The sequence below is a fragment of the Gopherus flavomarginatus genome, chromosome 3, assembly GCF_025201925.1.
Source record: "Gopherus flavomarginatus isolate rGopFla2 chromosome 3, rGopFla2.mat.asm, whole genome shotgun sequence".
In the NCBI taxonomy this organism is placed as follows: Eukaryota; Metazoa; Chordata; order Testudines; family Testudinidae; genus Gopherus; species Gopherus flavomarginatus.
This window is the reverse complement of record NC_066619.1, coordinates 209,922,761-209,939,752: the sequence shown is the minus strand read 5'-3', so window position 1 is coordinate 209,939,752 and position 16,992 is coordinate 209,922,761.

The following is a 16,992-nucleotide window of genomic DNA, read 5'->3' as shown; positions in this document are numbered from 1 at the left end:
CAATTCGTTTGCAGCCCCTCCTGCCCCATTGCGCTGCTAGGACGAGATCTACTTACTAAACTGCAAGCAGAAATCTCGTTCAACAATAATGGGACTCTGGAGGTTAGGCTCCCTAAACACCAAATTTCTAACTATCAAATGGCCCTGTTAAATGTTAAAAATCCTTCCCCAGCACAGCCAGAGAGTGAAAAGAACCAAATGCCAGGGGTTAATCCTGAGGTCTGGGCTGAGGAGGGAGGTTTTGCTCGGGCTCGAAATGCTTTGCCAGTACACATTTCCCTTAAGGAGGGAAGCCGTCCAGTCCGAATTCGACAATACCCCCTTAAGTTAACCATTCGGATCGGACTGAAGCCTTTGATTCAAAAGTTTTTGCAGTGTGGGTGGTTAAGGGAAGGCACTTCTCCATATAATACTCCAATAATGGGAGTGCCTAAGCCTAACGGACAATATCGATTAGTCCAGGACCTGAGGCAGGTTAATAAGTTGATAGAAGCCCCCTATCCAGTTGTCCCAAACCCCCATACTATTTTAAGCCAAGTCCCCAAGAGCCACGGGTGGTTCTCTGTAATAGATTTAAAAGATGCTTTCTTTTCCATACCTCTTGATCAGGAGTCTCAGAAACTGTTTGCCTTTGAATGGGAAGATCCAGATACCCATTACAAGGCTCAGTATCTTTGGACTGTTGTCCCCCAGGGACTGACTTGTGCCCCCGAGATTTTTGGCAGCCAACTAAAAAGAGACCTGGCTCCGTTCCTAGCTGCACATTTCTCATGTAACATAGTTCAGTACTGTGATGATTTACTCCTAAGTACTGAAACAGAAACTGCTTGTAAGGAATGTACAATAGAGCTCCTCAATTTTCTTGGAGCTCAGGGATATAAGGTTTCTAGAGAGAAAGCCCAATTGGTCAAACAACAGGTTACTTTTCTCGGATATCAGCTTCGTCAGGGACGTCGTAGCTTGGGTAAAGACAGAATCCAGGCGATACTTGAAAGCCCTCAACCCCGAAATCCCAGAGAGCTAAGGGCTTTCTTGGGACTGACCGGTTTTTGCCGGCTTTGGATCCCTGACTACGGCGGAAAGGCTAAACCACTATATGAGTCCCTCACTAAAGAGGGTCTGCTTAACTGGGAGTGGACTAAAGAAAAAGAAAAAGCATTTCAAGAGCTTAAAGAAGCCTTGGTTCAGCCTCCCGCACTGGCTCTCCCGGATCCCCGGAAGCCGTTCACTCTATACGTTCATGAGAGAAGGGGGGTGGCGTCCGGGGTTCTGTGCCAGAGGTCGGGACCGGCCTGGCAACCTGTGGGTTATTACTCCAAGGTATTGGACCCCGTCGCTAAGGGCTGGCCAGCTTGTCTCCGAGCTGTAGCTGCGACCGCTCTCCTTGTACAGGAGGCTGAAAAACTAACCCTGGGTGGGGATACTGAGGTTGTGGTACCCCATGGAATACCTCAGATATTGGGAACAGGAGCCGGGGAAAAACATTTAAACCCCAGCAGGCATACCAGATATGAGATAGGACTTTTGTTAGCTCCTAACCTAACTTTTAAAACAGTTAGTTCCCTCAATCCAGCTACTTTACTACCAAAGCCCCAAGTCCCTTATGGGGCTAGTCCCACCCATGATTGTATTGAAGTTTTACAACAAGAAACTAAACCTCGCTCTGATCTTTCAGATATACCCTGGCCCAACCCCGATGTTGAAATGTATGTAGATGGATCTAGTTATGTAGAGGACGGGAAGCGATTTACAGGAGCAGCCGTCATAGTTAAGGAGGGAGAAGTGTATAAGTTTCAGCTAAGCCCCAACCTATCTGCCCAGGCGGCGGAACTGGTGGCTCTTATTGAGGCGCTCCGAAGGGGAATTGGAAAGACTATTAATATATATACTGACAGTCGTTATGCATACATGGTGGTGCATGCCCATGGAACCTTATGGAAAGAAAGGGGTTCCATTACAGCCTCAGGCCAAAGAATAGCCCATGGGGCTCTTATTAAGACACTGCTTGAGGCCCTGATGCTTCCTCTCCGGGTCGCGGTAGTACACGTGCGTGCACATGGGAGGGCCCCACGTAAGGGTCTAAAACTTTCACCCTTCGAGCTGGTCTTTGGGTTCCCTCCCCGAGTACTCATCCCGGGATACCGAGAGGATATAAACTGGGAAGTGGGGAATGACTCTTTATGGAAACAGGTTTCTGCGCTGCAATCTGTTTTGTTACAGTTACATCGCTACCCGGCGCCTTTCCAGACCCTTCCCTTGGAACAACCGGTGCATTCTTTCCAGATCGGTGATCAGGTCCTTGTCAAAAAGTGGAAGCGTGATCCACTCACACCGCGGTGGGACGGTCCGTATACTGTATCGCTCATCAGCCAGGCCGCTGTTAAGGTCCTTGGGAGCGACAAGTGGACGCATCATTCCCGAGTAAAGCGGTTCCTGAGCCCTGATTCAGAGAACAGCCAAGCTGAAGAGGACATCAGCCCTCTGTCCCCTCCGGCTCCGGAAGCCCGGAGAGACACAGGCGAAGACTCTACCTGGGAGTACCAAGGATTGGAAGGACTAAAAGGACTGTTTAAAAGACAGAAACAATGAAACCATTCTTTGTATTTCTGGTCTGTATGTTTACTTATGCATATAATTGGGAAAATAGGTTTCTGCAACTAGGGGAACTAATAGCAGATTCTTTTAACCTTACTAATTGCTGGGTATGTGGCGGTCCAGGAGAATTAAATGAGTGGCCCTGGGTAGCTCAGCCGGTACAGCCTAAGTGATGGCTAAGTAGTTTGAGCATAGTACATAAGGGAACGGGAAGGTGGACTGAAAACCAGGGCCCCTGGCGACTCTATTCTGCTGGAATCGGTGTCTTTTGCCTTAATCGAACAAGGCATGGGGGAAGATATATGGGGGAAAGCAAATGTAAATGGACCCTATCACTGGGTTTTGATTGCTGGGATCCCCACTGTCGCCCATATGACTGTTTAAAGTACCAAGGACGATGGAACCTTACCCATGTAAAGCTAACTAACAATAGCTGGGTAAAGTGTTCCTACTGGAATCACAGAGGTGATGGCTGTAAAGCAGTAGGATTAGATGGGTACTTCGATGCCCTCTTCCTAAGCTGCCAGCGAGACAACACCACTGACAAAAATCATGTGGTGCGGTGGTACCAATGGGCATGGCAACACCTTAATGGAACCCGAGTTACCCATTTTCGACAATTTTGGGCTAGTACCAATAACCCGAGATTTGGTTGTAACTGTGTATGGAAGGCAGGAGCTGGAGCATGGAAATGCAACTATTGTAACCCAAATGTAGACAACTTCCTAGGGGGACCTATAGAATCAGGCAACGCTCTCTATTACGAAGAGCCGGGCCCCGCTGATTCCCCTGAGACCTGGGATGGTCCCTTTGCTAACGGAACTTGGGCATTAAAAGGTCATTATTGGATCTGTGGCTCTTATGCTTATCGCAGATTGCCTCCAAACTGGTCGGGAATATGCTACATAGGATACATTAGGCCTTTGTTCTTTCTCTTACCTCAAGCCCAGGGAAACAAATTGGGAGTTAAGGTTTATGATGATATTGTACAAACCTGAAGGAACTGAGGCGCAAAGCCCATAAGCTCTTAAAATGTTTTTAAGGGGGGGGAAACTTGATAGAAAAGGCCTAAAAATCAACAGGCCCAGGCCTGTATCTTCCTCTCTTTCCCTGGCTTTAGCCCAAAGAGGGGCCTAGGGATTTGAATAACAAGCAAAACCTGGGAATCCAGGACAAGACATGTATCTAGTCTCATTTAACCATGTCAGCTATTTACTAATTAGTCCGCTTGGCACAAAAGTTTATGCAGCTGTTTTCTCATGTATCCTCAAAGATATGTAATACCAAAGGTCAAGGTATGTACCTTATACTCCCTTCAAAATGATAAATGTATCCGCAACAGATGTATCTTGTATCCCCTTCCCCAAAATAATCATGTATTCTGTGTGACCTGTTATCTATAGGTCAGTATAATGACGTTTACTAAAGTTGTTTGTTACTGATTATAAAAGGGACTCATGTCCCCCATGTAAGGTGTGCTCTTCTCTGGCATTAGTCGAGAAGAAACACCCGCTCAGCTGAACGAAAATAAAGGTGTGGTACCCGTCTTCTTGTTCTCCGTGCCTCCTTGGTGTAATTAGGTAAGCTCCAGGGGGAAACGGGCCCTGTTTGGCCAACATACTGAGCCAGGCTATTTATATACACTATCATGTTCATTGTTGGTCCCTCCCAAGTTCATTGCCTCTGTGAAAGAAAAAGATATCACAGTTCATTTCGTATGTATAGCTGGGATTATGTTTTCAGTGTGCATCACTTCACATTTATCAACATTGAATTTCATCTGCCATTTTGTTGCCCAGTCATCTAGTTATGTGAGATCCCTTTGTAACTCTTCACAGTCTGCTTTGGACTTAACTATATTGAGTAAGTTTTTATCATCTGCAAATTTTGCCACCTCACTGTTTACCCCTTTTAGCAGACCATTTATTAATATGTTGAACAGCACTGGTTTCAGTACAGAACGCTGGGGGACATAGCTATTACTTCTCTCCATTCTGAAAACTGATAATTTATTCCAACCCTTTGTTTCCTGTCTTTTAATCAGTTACTGATACATACAAGGACCTTCCCTCTTATCCCATGATTGCTTACTTTGCTTAAGAGCCTGTGGTGAGGGACCTTGTCAAAGTCCAAGTCACTATATCCACTGGATCACCCTTGTCCACATGTTTGTTGACCCCCCTTGAAGAATTCTAATACACCTCTACCCTGATATAATGCCAGTCGATAACACACGAATTTGGATTTAACGTGGTAAAACAGTGCTCGGGGGAGGGGCGGCTGCGCGGTCTGGCGGATCAAATCAAGTTCAATATAATGCAGTTTCACCTATAATGCAGTTTTTGCATTATAATGCACCTATAATGCAATTTTTTGGCTCCTGAGGACAGCATTATATCGAGGTAGAGGTGTCGATTGTTGAGGCGTGATTTCTCTTTACAAAAGCCATGTTGACTCTTCCCCAACAAAGCATGTTGATCTTTGGCCTTGTCTACACTGGCAATTAACAGCACTGCAACTTTCTCGCTCAGGGATGTGAAAAAACACCCCCCTGAGCACAGCAAGTTGTAGTGCTATAAAGTGTCAGGGCTTGGCTACACTCAAAACTCCAAAGCGCTGCCGCGGGAGCTGTCATAACCTTAGTCCCAGATTTGGACCTTAGCGTCCAAAATATGGGGGTTAGCATGAAAACCTCCAAGCTTAGTTACCAGCTTGGACCTGGTACCTGCTGCCACCACCCAAAAAATTAGAGTGTTTTGGGGCACTCTGGTCCCCCTGAAAAACCTTCCCTGGGGACCCCAAGACCCAAATCCCTTGAGTCTCACAACAAAGGGAAATAATCCTTTTTCCCTTCCCCCCTCCAGGTGCTCCTGGAGAGATACACAGACACAAGCTCTGTGAAACTACACAGAGTGACTCCCCCTCTCTGTTCCCAGTCCTGGAAACAAAAAGTACTTTCCTATTCCCCCAGAGGGAATGCAAAATCAGGCTAGCAAATCCAACACACACAGCTCTCCCCTGATTTCTTCCTCCCACCAATTCCCTGGTGAGTACAGACTCAATTTCCCTGAAGTAAAAAAAACTCCAACAGGTCTTAAAAGAAAGCTTTATATAAAAAGAAAGAAAAATACATACAAATGGTCTCTCTGTATTAAGGTGACACAGTACAGGGTCAATTGCTTAAAAGAATATTGAATAAACAGCCTTATTCAAAAAGAATACAAATCAAAGCACTCCAGCACTTATATTCATGCAAATACCAAAGAAAAGAAACCATATAACTTACTATCTGATCTCTTTGTCCTTACACTTAGAAACAGAAGACTAGAAAGTAGAAACTACTTCTCCAAAGCTCAGAGAAAGCAGGCAGACAGACAACAAAGACTCAGACACAAACTTCCCTCCACCCAGAGTTGAAAAAATCCGGTTTCCTGATTGGTCCTCTGGTCAGGTGCTTCAGGTGAAAGAGACATTAACCCTTAGCTATCTGTTTATGACACGCCCCCCAAATTGCAGACAGTGGGGAAGCTCACTGGCGGCAATTTCCTTCTAGAACTTGAAAATAAACAGATTAATACAACACATGCACCGTTACATATACCCCTAAGTATATAACTAACAGACTTGTACATTTTAAGAACACTTTTTAACTACTGAATTCTAGGAGCGCTCCTGCGACAGCACTTTGAAGTGCGAGTGTGGTTGCAGAGCCAGCACTGGGAGAGAGCTCTTCCAGCGCTGCAGGTACTCCACCTCCCCATGGGGATTAGCTTGCAGCTCTGGGAGCTGCACTCCCAGCACTGGGGCACTGTTTACACTGGCACTTTGCAGCGCTGTAACTTGCTGGGCTCAGGGGGGTGTTTTTTTCACACCCCTGAGCGAGAAAGTTGCTGCGCTGTAAAGCACCAGTGTAGCCAAGGCCAAAGTGTAAACAGTGCCCCAGCACTGGGAGCTACGCCCCTCACTGAGGTGGTTTTTTAGAGCGCTGGGAGAGCTCTCTCTCAACGTTGTGCCACGACCACACGAGGCACGTTAAAGCGCTGCCGCGGCATCACTTTAGCATTGCTAGTGTAGGCTAGCCCTAAGTGTCTGGTAATTCTGTTTTTAACTAGTTTCAACCAATTTACCTGGTACTGAAGTTACACTTACAGGCCTGTCATTGCCAAGATCACCTCTGGAGCCTCTTTTATACACTGGTGTCTCATTAGCTATCCTCCAGTTATCTGGTACAGAAGTTGATTTAAGTGATAGGTTACATACGACAGTTAGAAATTCTGCAATCTCACATTTGAGTTCCCTCAGAACTCCTGGGTGAATGCCATCTGGTCATGGTGACTTATTTCTGTTTATCAGTTTGTTCCAAAACCTCCTCTATTGACACCTCAGTCTGGGACAGTTCCTCAAATTTGTCATCTAAAAAAAATAGCTCAGGTGTGGGAATCTCCCTCAGATCCTCTGCAGTGAAGACCAGTGCAGAGAATTAATTTAGCTTCTCTACAATGGCCTTGTCTTCCTGGTCTACTTTGAATGCCCCTTTAACACCCTGATCATCCAGTGTCACCACGGATTGTTTGGAAGCCTTCCTGCTTCTGATGTACTTAAAAAAAGAAATGCTGTTAGTTTTTCTGTCCTTTGCTATTTGCTCTTTTTTGGCCCGCCTAATTCTACTTTTACGCTTTGACTTGCCAGAGTTTATGCTCCTTTCTATTTTACTCAGTAGGATTTGACTTCCAATTTTTAAAGGATGCCTTTTTGCCTCTAACTGATTCTTTTACTTTGTTGTTTAGCCACGGTGGCACTTTTTTGGTCCTCTTACTATGTTTTTTTAATTTGGGTTATACATTGATTTTGAGTCTCTATTATGGTGCTTTTTAAAAGTTTCCATGCAGCTTGCAGGCAATTTCACTCTTGTGACTGTAGCTTTTAATTTCCATTTAACTAGCTTCCTTATTTTTGCGTAGTTCCCCTTTCTAAAAATAAATACTATTGTGGTGAGCTTCTTTAGTATTTCCTTTCCTGCCCTCCCCCAATGATGTTAAATATAGTTATATTATGTAAAAGCAGCAAAGAGTCCTGTGGCACTTTATAGACTTACAGACATATTGGAGCATGCACTTTCACGGGTGAATACCCACTTCGTCGGATGCTTTTTTTAATTGGCCTTAATTCAGAGAATGTTAATCTCTGTATCTGGCTCTCACACTCCCTCTCTAAAACTGCCTTGCAAAACAGCCCTGTTCGCTAGTTCCTCTGGAGTTTCATTAAGATAGCATTTTGTTAGCACTGTTTTAACCATCTTTGTTAGCAATGTAGAAAATAAATCCAACTTTCTGTACTATACTGAAGGTAAAAGAGTATATACATATGTGTGTATGTTTAAACTCAGTAATGAATAAGTGCAATCAATTAAAATTACTACTTTTCCCAAATTGTTATAGTGCCATCCAGTGGTCAGTGAATAAATGTTTGAAAGGAAATTTTGTTTAATTATAATAGGACTCTTGATAGCAGAATGTGGCTTGTGACAATAAAGGGAGTACAAAGTCATCAGCAGAATGGACTCAGATGTGTAGTGAACTCATCTGAAAACAATAATAATAATAATAAGTGGAAACTGCTAAAAATTATGAAAAGTGATGTGGAATGCTAAAGGATCAGTACTGGAGCTAATTTTGTTTATTTACACATAATTTGGATTCAGGAAACACCATTTGCAGATGATATGATATTTGGGGATCAGTCAGTAGAGAAGGGAGGCAGCCAAATTTAGAAAGCTTTTGTGGGTCAGGAGCAATTGCTGGCATGCGGCATATATAATTCAGTGTACAAAGAGCAACAACAGGCAATGAACTTAGGGACAAAAATAGGAAAAGAGAATATAGACAAATGATCTTGAGGGTGAACATTCAGCTGTGTGCTTAGTGAATATAATTTTGGAGTCTATGAACAGAGGTATAAACACAAAGGGAACAGTATACACAATAGAAAGAATTGGGTAAATGTGTGTTTGGAATAACCTGTTAGATTTTTAATCATATAAGAAGAATTTACTGAAGGATTATAGAGAGATCATAGTGAAGGTTAACAAGGTGATTCATGGAATCAGGAAGCTTAATTATGCAGAATGTCCAGAAAAACTAGATTTGTTATTATTAGAAAATGGAAAATAGAGGCGATCAAGGAGAAAATTAATTGAGATACATAAAATTCCGAACAGAATAGTAGCAGTACAACAGTGGTATGGCATATGCTAATAATATGAAAATTCTGTAGCTTTCCTGGAGTAACACTTTCACCGGCACAGAGAAAGTTTCTTATCAATTCTCCTGTGCAAAAGAAGAGCATTGTGATCAGACTTGATATAGTTGAGAGGAAGTCTGAGATCCCGAGAGTCTAATACCTATAGGAATGCTAATATATATAACCCTATAAGCCAAGTTTTCTTCTGGCATAACTCCATTGAAGTGAATATTAGTATAGTGTGTATTGTAAAATTCCTCTAACTAGTTTATGCAAATTAGTCCATATCATGTCCATTTGATGGCTTTCAGACAAAACATTTAGAAATATGAAACAGGGTCCAATTTGCTGCTGGATCCCCATTATCTAATTTCTGCTAGTTTCTGAGGCAAAGTATCCCAAACACTTATGATCTTCTAGTGTGTATATAATATAACCTATATTTAATTATTTCCAAGAGTGCCCATGTGTTTTCATGACTTCATATAGTTGCTACCCAACTGTGATTCCCTTTTAAATGCAGTGTGCACAGAAAACCAATTACGAAAAATGGCACAATCTGACTCCACACATCAGCTCTCCGTGTGTTAGCAAGTCATATCTGCACACTTTTCAGAGAACATATACCAGCTGAGAATCTCCCCCACTTATGTGGGCAAGTGAGCTGTAATTTGTACTGGCTCATACAGCAACAGTAAAATTATTAACTAAAGTTCCAGTTGCTAAAGTTTATTTTTGATGATGCCACAGCCAAAAAGAACTTAGCTTGATTATCACATCTCAGGCTGCCTTTATAAAGTATACAATGAGAAAACTCTTTTTATTTGTAAATTGAGCAAAGCTGATTTAGTAGTCACTGAAAGATATGGGACCTCTCAACACCCCAATTTTAGTCAGTCATTAATAGAATGTCACTTTAAAATATTTATAAAATGCAGAAAAGATCCCATCCACCTAGCTTGCTCTTCATCAACTGTATAGGCATATAAACTTTTCTTCATAGCTAAGGTCCTCTATGTAATTAGATGATTACAGTGAGGTAATTCTTTAAGAAGGTACATTCCTTTTCAACCTAAATTGTACACAGTTAAACCTGTGTAAACTTCAGTGCACAAAGTTATAGGAAAGATATAAGGTAACTGAGCAAGTGAAGTTGGTCTAATACAAGATATTACCTCATGCAGCTTATCTGTCTTGTGTGTCACTGTCAGTTACACAGGGTATTTAACCTTGCTTGTCACAAGGCATAATAATAGTAATAGCTTTGTATCATCAAGTGAAGCTGTAAAATTATTTAATTGCTGTACTATAGGTAGCAATGTGAGTGTGACATAGCAGGGTACAATCGAGACTAATGCGTAGCTGTGTCATCCCTGCCCTGTAACCTGGGGTGCCCTTTACAATACCTTGCTACTGTAGCCACCAACCTGGACTGCTCACAAACAGCTTTCAGCACATAAGTCACTCCCAACTTCGTCTGTGTGTGCTGCAGCCAGCCAGCCACACGTTGGCTCTTGCTAGCCTTAAAGACTTTCACAGGATGATCCCAAACACATTCCCAGTTCCAGATTTCCCCTCATAAATGCATGTGCTGTACTGCCCATCCCTCTCCTGGACAGTACAAATATACTGAATCCATTATTCCTTCAAGGGAATAATATGCACACATTATGTTACCCCAAATGGATTTACCCAGTCACTTCAACTTGAACACACTGGATTAAATAAAACAGTAAAACAAGTTATCTATTTAGACTGTAAGCTCTTTGGGGCAGGGACAGTATGTTGGGCAGGAACTATCAGGGCTCTAATCTCTGTTGGTGCCTCTAAGAGCTACTGTCATACAAATAATAACACCTCAACTGCTATAAACAAATTCTAATAGGAAAATAGGAGCTGCCATACTGGATCCATCTATCCTGTCTCTGGGTATGGCAGTACTAGATGCTTCAGAAGAAGGTGACAAACTACAGAAGACTGGAAAAGGGCAAACATAGTACCTATCTTTTAAAACAGGAACAAAGAGAACCAAGGGAACTGTAGACCAGTCAGCCTAACTTTGATACCTGAAAAGATACTGGAATAAATTATTTAACAATCAGTTTCTAAGATCTAAGAGCAGAGGTGGGCAAACTACGGCACGTGGGCCACATCCAGCCCAAAGGACCCTCCTGCCCAGCCCCTGAGCTCCTGGAACAGGAGGCTCACCCCCTGCCCCTCCCCCACAGCCTCAGCTCACTGCGCCGCTGGCACAATGCTCTGGGCAGCAGGGCTCTTGCAGAGCCGCAGTCTGAACCAGTGCTCTGTGCTGCACAGTGGCGTGGCTGACTGCAGCCGGGCAGCACAGCAGCCTGTCCTGGTGCTCTGGATGGTGCGGCTGTAGTGCCATCAGCCATTGGTGCTCCAGGCGGCGCGATAAGGGGCAGAGAGCAGGTGGGGTTGGATAGAGGGCAGGAGAGTTCAGGGTGGTCATCAGGGGGCAGGAGTGTAGATGGGATTGGGTGGGTCAGAGGGCAGGGAACAGGGGGGTTGAATCGGGGCAGGAGTCCCGGAGGTAGGGTGACAAGATGTCGCAATTTTATAGGGACAGTCCCAATTTTTGGGTCTTTTTCTTATATAGGCTCCTATTACCTCCCACCCCGTCCTGATTTTTCACACTTGCTGTCTGGTCACCCTACCCAGGGAAGCAGTCAGGAAGGAGACGAGGCTGGATGGGGCGGCAAGGGGCAGTCGGGGCAGGGGTCCTGGGAGGGGCAGTCAGGAATGAGAGGAGGGGTTGGATGGGGTGGCAGGGTCAGTCAGGGGTGGGGGGTCTGGTAGCAGTCAGGGGACAAGGGATGGGTGGGGCAGGGGTCCTGGCGGGAGGCCATCAGGGAACAGGGAGGTTGGATGGGGCAGGAGTCCCAGGGTGGCCATCAAGGGGCAAAAAGCAGGGGGGAGGGTGTCGGATAGGGGGTGGGGGCTGGGCCATGCCTGGCTATTTGGGGAGGCACAGCTTCTCCTAACCAGCCCTCCATACAATTTCAGAATCCCAATGTGGCCCTCAAGCCAAAAAGTTTGCCTGCCCCTGTCCTAGAGGATAACAGGGTTATAAGGAATAGCCAGCATGGATTTATCAAAAATAAGCCAACTTTCCAACTTTGACCCCTCCAGCCATGCATATCTATGATTCTATTAAACTATATAATGGACAGTTTTGGAATAACCTACAAAAGGGGAAGTTTCTTCTTAACCCCAGATAGTTAATGGTTGTCTTATTGCCTGAAATTTGAAGATTTATATCTCTAATTCTTTTTAAACTATCTAAAATAACAGTGACTATAAATATTAGATATTTGTTTTGAATCACACTAAGCTTTGGCCTCAATATATTGTGGCGTTGAGTTCCACAAATTATACATTAGAAAATTATTTCCTTTCTTCAGTTTCAATTAATTTTACTTTGCATTTAATTGAATGGCCTCTTTTTGTACTACGAGAAAAAGTAAATAGGCATGCCTATTCACATTATCTTTATTATTCATTTATTTAATATACCTCCACTATGTTGACTCTTATTTATATCCTCTCCAAATTAAACAGTGCAAATCTTTTCAAATTCTCTTGATATGGAAGTCTTTTCATGTGTAATAATTTTTGTCACCCATCTCTGGACTCTTTTAAACGTGAACAATGCACTTTGCTAATTATTTATGTTAGTAAAGTAGCAGAGCAATAAAAATATGTAAAACACCATGCTGAATGTCTGAGATTAGAATTTTACCCTGAAAATCCTGAAAGATTGTGGGAAGATTTTTTTAAACAGCATTACATTCTCTTCTTCTAAGTAGGTAACACTGAGTGTTACGATAATCAATATATACATACGCTTTCCTCTTTTCAATATTTTTTGTTTAAACAGATACAAATTTTGGACAGCAGAATTCTCAGTAAAGTTATTCTATGAAACAAAAGTTTCTAGATATTTCTGTCAATCTTTTGTTTCAACATTAATGTGAGTACTCCTGGTTATAAGTCCTGTGCTGCTCACCGGAGAGAAACTGACAAGAAATGAAGCTGATTCTATGTAGCCATTAAGAGCTATATTAAAAAAAATAGGCGTTTTCCTTTATTTTAAATAAATACTTACCAGTAAATTGGTACTTAATTTCTGTAGAAATGTAAAACTATGTAGAAGTTTAAACCCCCAAATGATAAACTGTCTCTAATTTGAGGCTAGATTACAGGCATAATTAACTGCACTGTCTCTACTCTGACCATTATAACCACATATTTATTATTGTCTTTATTAATACCTTGACCCCCTTACCTCCCATGTGCCTGTTTATCCACATATTGTGTTTTGTCATACTCTCATATTGTGAACTTGGGGCGGGGAATATTTTTATTATATAGAGCCTAAAACAATTGAGTCCAGACTGCAACTGCAACAGGGCGGGCTCCAGGCACCAGCGAAGGAAGCAGATGCCTGGGGCGGCCAATAGAAAGGGGCAGCACATCCAGGTCTTCGGCGGCAATTCAGTGGCAGGTCCTTCACTCCATCTCCTCCTCTTTGGCGGCACTTTGGCAGCAGCTCAATCAGGTTTTCCTTTTTTTTTTTTTTTTCTTCGCCACTTGGGGCAGCGAAAAAGCTGGAGCCAGCCCTGGACTGCAGTCTGAACAATAAATAGTAGTAATAGTAATAACTACACACCTGAAGTCTTTAAATCATGATTTGAAGACTTCAGTAACTCAGTCAGAGGTTATGGGTCTATGGGTCAGGAATGGTTGGGCAAGGTTCTGTGGCCTGCAATTTACAGGAGGTCAGACTTCTAGATGATCATACTGGTCCCTTTTGGCCTTAAAGTCTATGAGTCTATTACAGCCTGATAAAAAAAGAGCCTGTGGGCCCAGTTCTGCTCCACTGAAGTCAAAGGGAACCTCATTGGGAGTAAGAGCAAGCCCTGTGGTGGTAAGAACTCTTTGTCAAGTGGCAATTACGAAATTTGGTCCCCAAATATTGGAATTGTTGGTTATTTAGAAGAGGCCCTGGCCAGGGCAGACCCTGGGGAATTTCTCTAACCTTTGTCAGTTGACAGCAGTCCCTAAAGAACTGTCTGCTGAGTGAGGATAGTCATAGTACAACACTCAGGCCACCTCTTTATTCTTCCTTGCCCTCAACAGACCCTTCACTATTACCATTATTACCCAGCCCTGTAGTAAAGGCTGCAAGGGAGGTGGGTATAGGAGCTGGTTACACTGATTGTACAGCTAATAGTTGACTCCCTAACACTGGGGCAATCCCTATTAGGGAAGATAGGCTACTAACATCCAGGTGACAACATTTGCAGGTGACATTTGCTAGAGTTGTACAATAGGGATGGAGCAGAAGAGAGAATCTGCCTAATTTATATCACTGTAGGCTGTCTCAGTTTAATTATCTACAAGGCTGGTAAATCAGTAATTACACCTAGATACAGTGGTGATGGGTGTGGCATAATAACACTGGCCTACAATTTTTGAGAAGTCATCTGCTTCAGAGATAAAATGTGCTATTTATTACGTATTTTGATGTGCTGAATTCAAATATGACAATTAAAACAAATGATTGGCTACTGTTTCTAAGATATTTAAGTTTTTACATTTTATGTCTATGTATATTGTGTAGATAGTAGAGTTTTAATCATAAATTGTAAACCTAGGTCTTTTCATGTGATTATGGTTGCTTTACAGGTCCTGTAAACACCTGTCCTGTTTATGTAACACTTTAAAAATCAGCAAAAGGGTTATATAAATAAAATTTATTATGAAACAAAAGGCAAAAAACTATTATGTACATAGTTTAGTCCTATTCAGTGTCTACTTGCCGCTTCTTGGCTTGTCTCTTGTATTCATTAAATGGAGCATCTCTTGTCACTGTCCAGCAATAGTCTGCAAGCATTGATGGGCTCCATTTGCCCTGAGAGCCTGCCAGGAGATTCCACTGCTGTAGTCTGGAGCCCAACAGCTCTGCCTTACTCTTGGGTAGTTCCAAATCCCTGACAAGGTCATTCAGTTCACCTTGTGTTGTGAGGTGTGGTTCAGAGGAGGAGGAGGATGCGAGAAAATGTGGGTCCTGTGACATTGATGGTTCAGGACCAGAAGTTTCATCCTCTTCCTCTTCCTCGTCTGACTCAAGTGAGAATGATTCTGGTGCATCAGGAACCGGCAGTCCTTCTCCATGGGGTACTGGGCGTATAGTTGATGGAATGTTTGGATAATGCACAGTCCACTTTTTCTTCTTTGACACACTTTTCCCAACTGGAGGCACCATGCAGAAGTAACAATTGCTGGTATGATCTGTTGGCTCTCTCCAAATCATTGGCACTGCAAAAGGCATAGATTTCCTTTTCCTGTTCAACCACTGGCCAAGATTTGTTGCACAAGTGTTGCAGCATATGTGTGGGGCCCACCTCTTGTCCTGATCTCCAATATTGCAGCCAAAAGAAAGGTGATAGGCTTTCTTAACCATAGTGGTTAGATTGCGCTTTTGTGATGCAAAAGTCACTTCACCACAAACATAGCAGAAGTTATCTGCACTGTTCACATAAGTACGAGGCATCTCTGCTCACTTTGGCTAAACAGAAATGTGTCCCTTTGCAAAATCAAACACTGACAAAGAAGAGAGCATGACACTGTATGATTTTTAGAGCTGATATAGGGCAATTTGTTCAGCAGAGTGATTTAAGCTTCGTTATGATTGCATCATCCATGACTTCTAGGAATAACATGATGCAATTCATATCATTTATGATGCAATACCAGCTTCAGATTGCATCATTCATTGTTTTGCCTAAAAAGCAAGTACTGTCCAAACCCAGTCATAGATTTATTCATAGATCTAGTCAAAGATGTATTTTAGTCATTTCTGGTTTAAATTGAGATCCCTTCCCTTTATAACTCACTTATCCTCCACCATTCCCAAGTCAAGGGTCGTATATACTGACCCAATAGCATATCTTGAAAACTAGAGCCAATCAACAATTTTAAGCATCATTTTCGTTCTCAGTGACCCAGAATTAGTAAAGTTGGACTACATTTATTTCAGAAGCATTTTGGCTGTAGAGCAGTGTAACCAGAATAGAATAGCAGAGATACTACAAAGATTGGTGCTTTAGATAAACTGATTGAAACAAACAAACCAAACCTGAACTGCTCTTAACAACAGTTGCAGTTTTTGGAAACACTAGATAACCTGTAGTATGTACAAGAAATGTTTACTTTTGTGTGAAAAGTTTACAATAAACTTTTAATTCTAGCTCCAAAAATATATTCTTTAATAACTGATTGAAAGAATTATTAATTTTGCATACTCAAGCCAATATTTATAGATGCACATTCACTAGGCTTTAGGACATCTTTTTTTATAACCCATGCAACCCAAAGGGTATGTTTATATCAGGGGTTGGCAACCTTTCAGAAGTGCTGTGCCGAGTCTTCATTTATTCACTCTAATTTAAGATTTTGCGTGCCAGTAATACATTAAAGTTTTTAGAAGGTCTCTTTCTATTAATCTATAATATATAACTAAACTATTGTTGTATGTAAAGTAAATAAGGTTTTTTAAATGTTTAAGAAGCTTCATTTAAAATTAAATTAAAATGCAGAGCCCGCCGGACCAGTGACCAGGTCCCGGGCAGTGTGAGTGCAACTGAAAATCAGCTCGTGTGCCATCTTCGGCACACATGCCATAGGTTGTCTACCCCTGGTCTACATCAAGACATTGCAGCAACGCTGCTGTAATCCATAGTGTATATGTTTTCTGCAACAATGGAAAGGATATTTCTATCACAGTAGGTAATACACTTCCCTGAGTGATGGTAGCTAGGTAAACAGAATAATTCTTCCCTCAATTTAGCCATTTCTACACCAGGGGTTAGGTCACCTGAACTACAGTACTCCAGATTGTGATTTTTTTCATACCTCTGAATGATATAACTAAGTAAATCTAAATGTTAACTGTAGACCAGGTCTCAGACAGGCAATTGCATAATAAGCTACACCAAGTAAATTCTCTATTACATATCCCTGTGCAACCTCCAGAGTAGATTATTCAAATTACGCAGCAGTGTGTATTTGTAGATTAGAGAATAGACTCAAATTCTAACTATTTGACCATCTTGGGCTAGTATCACACAA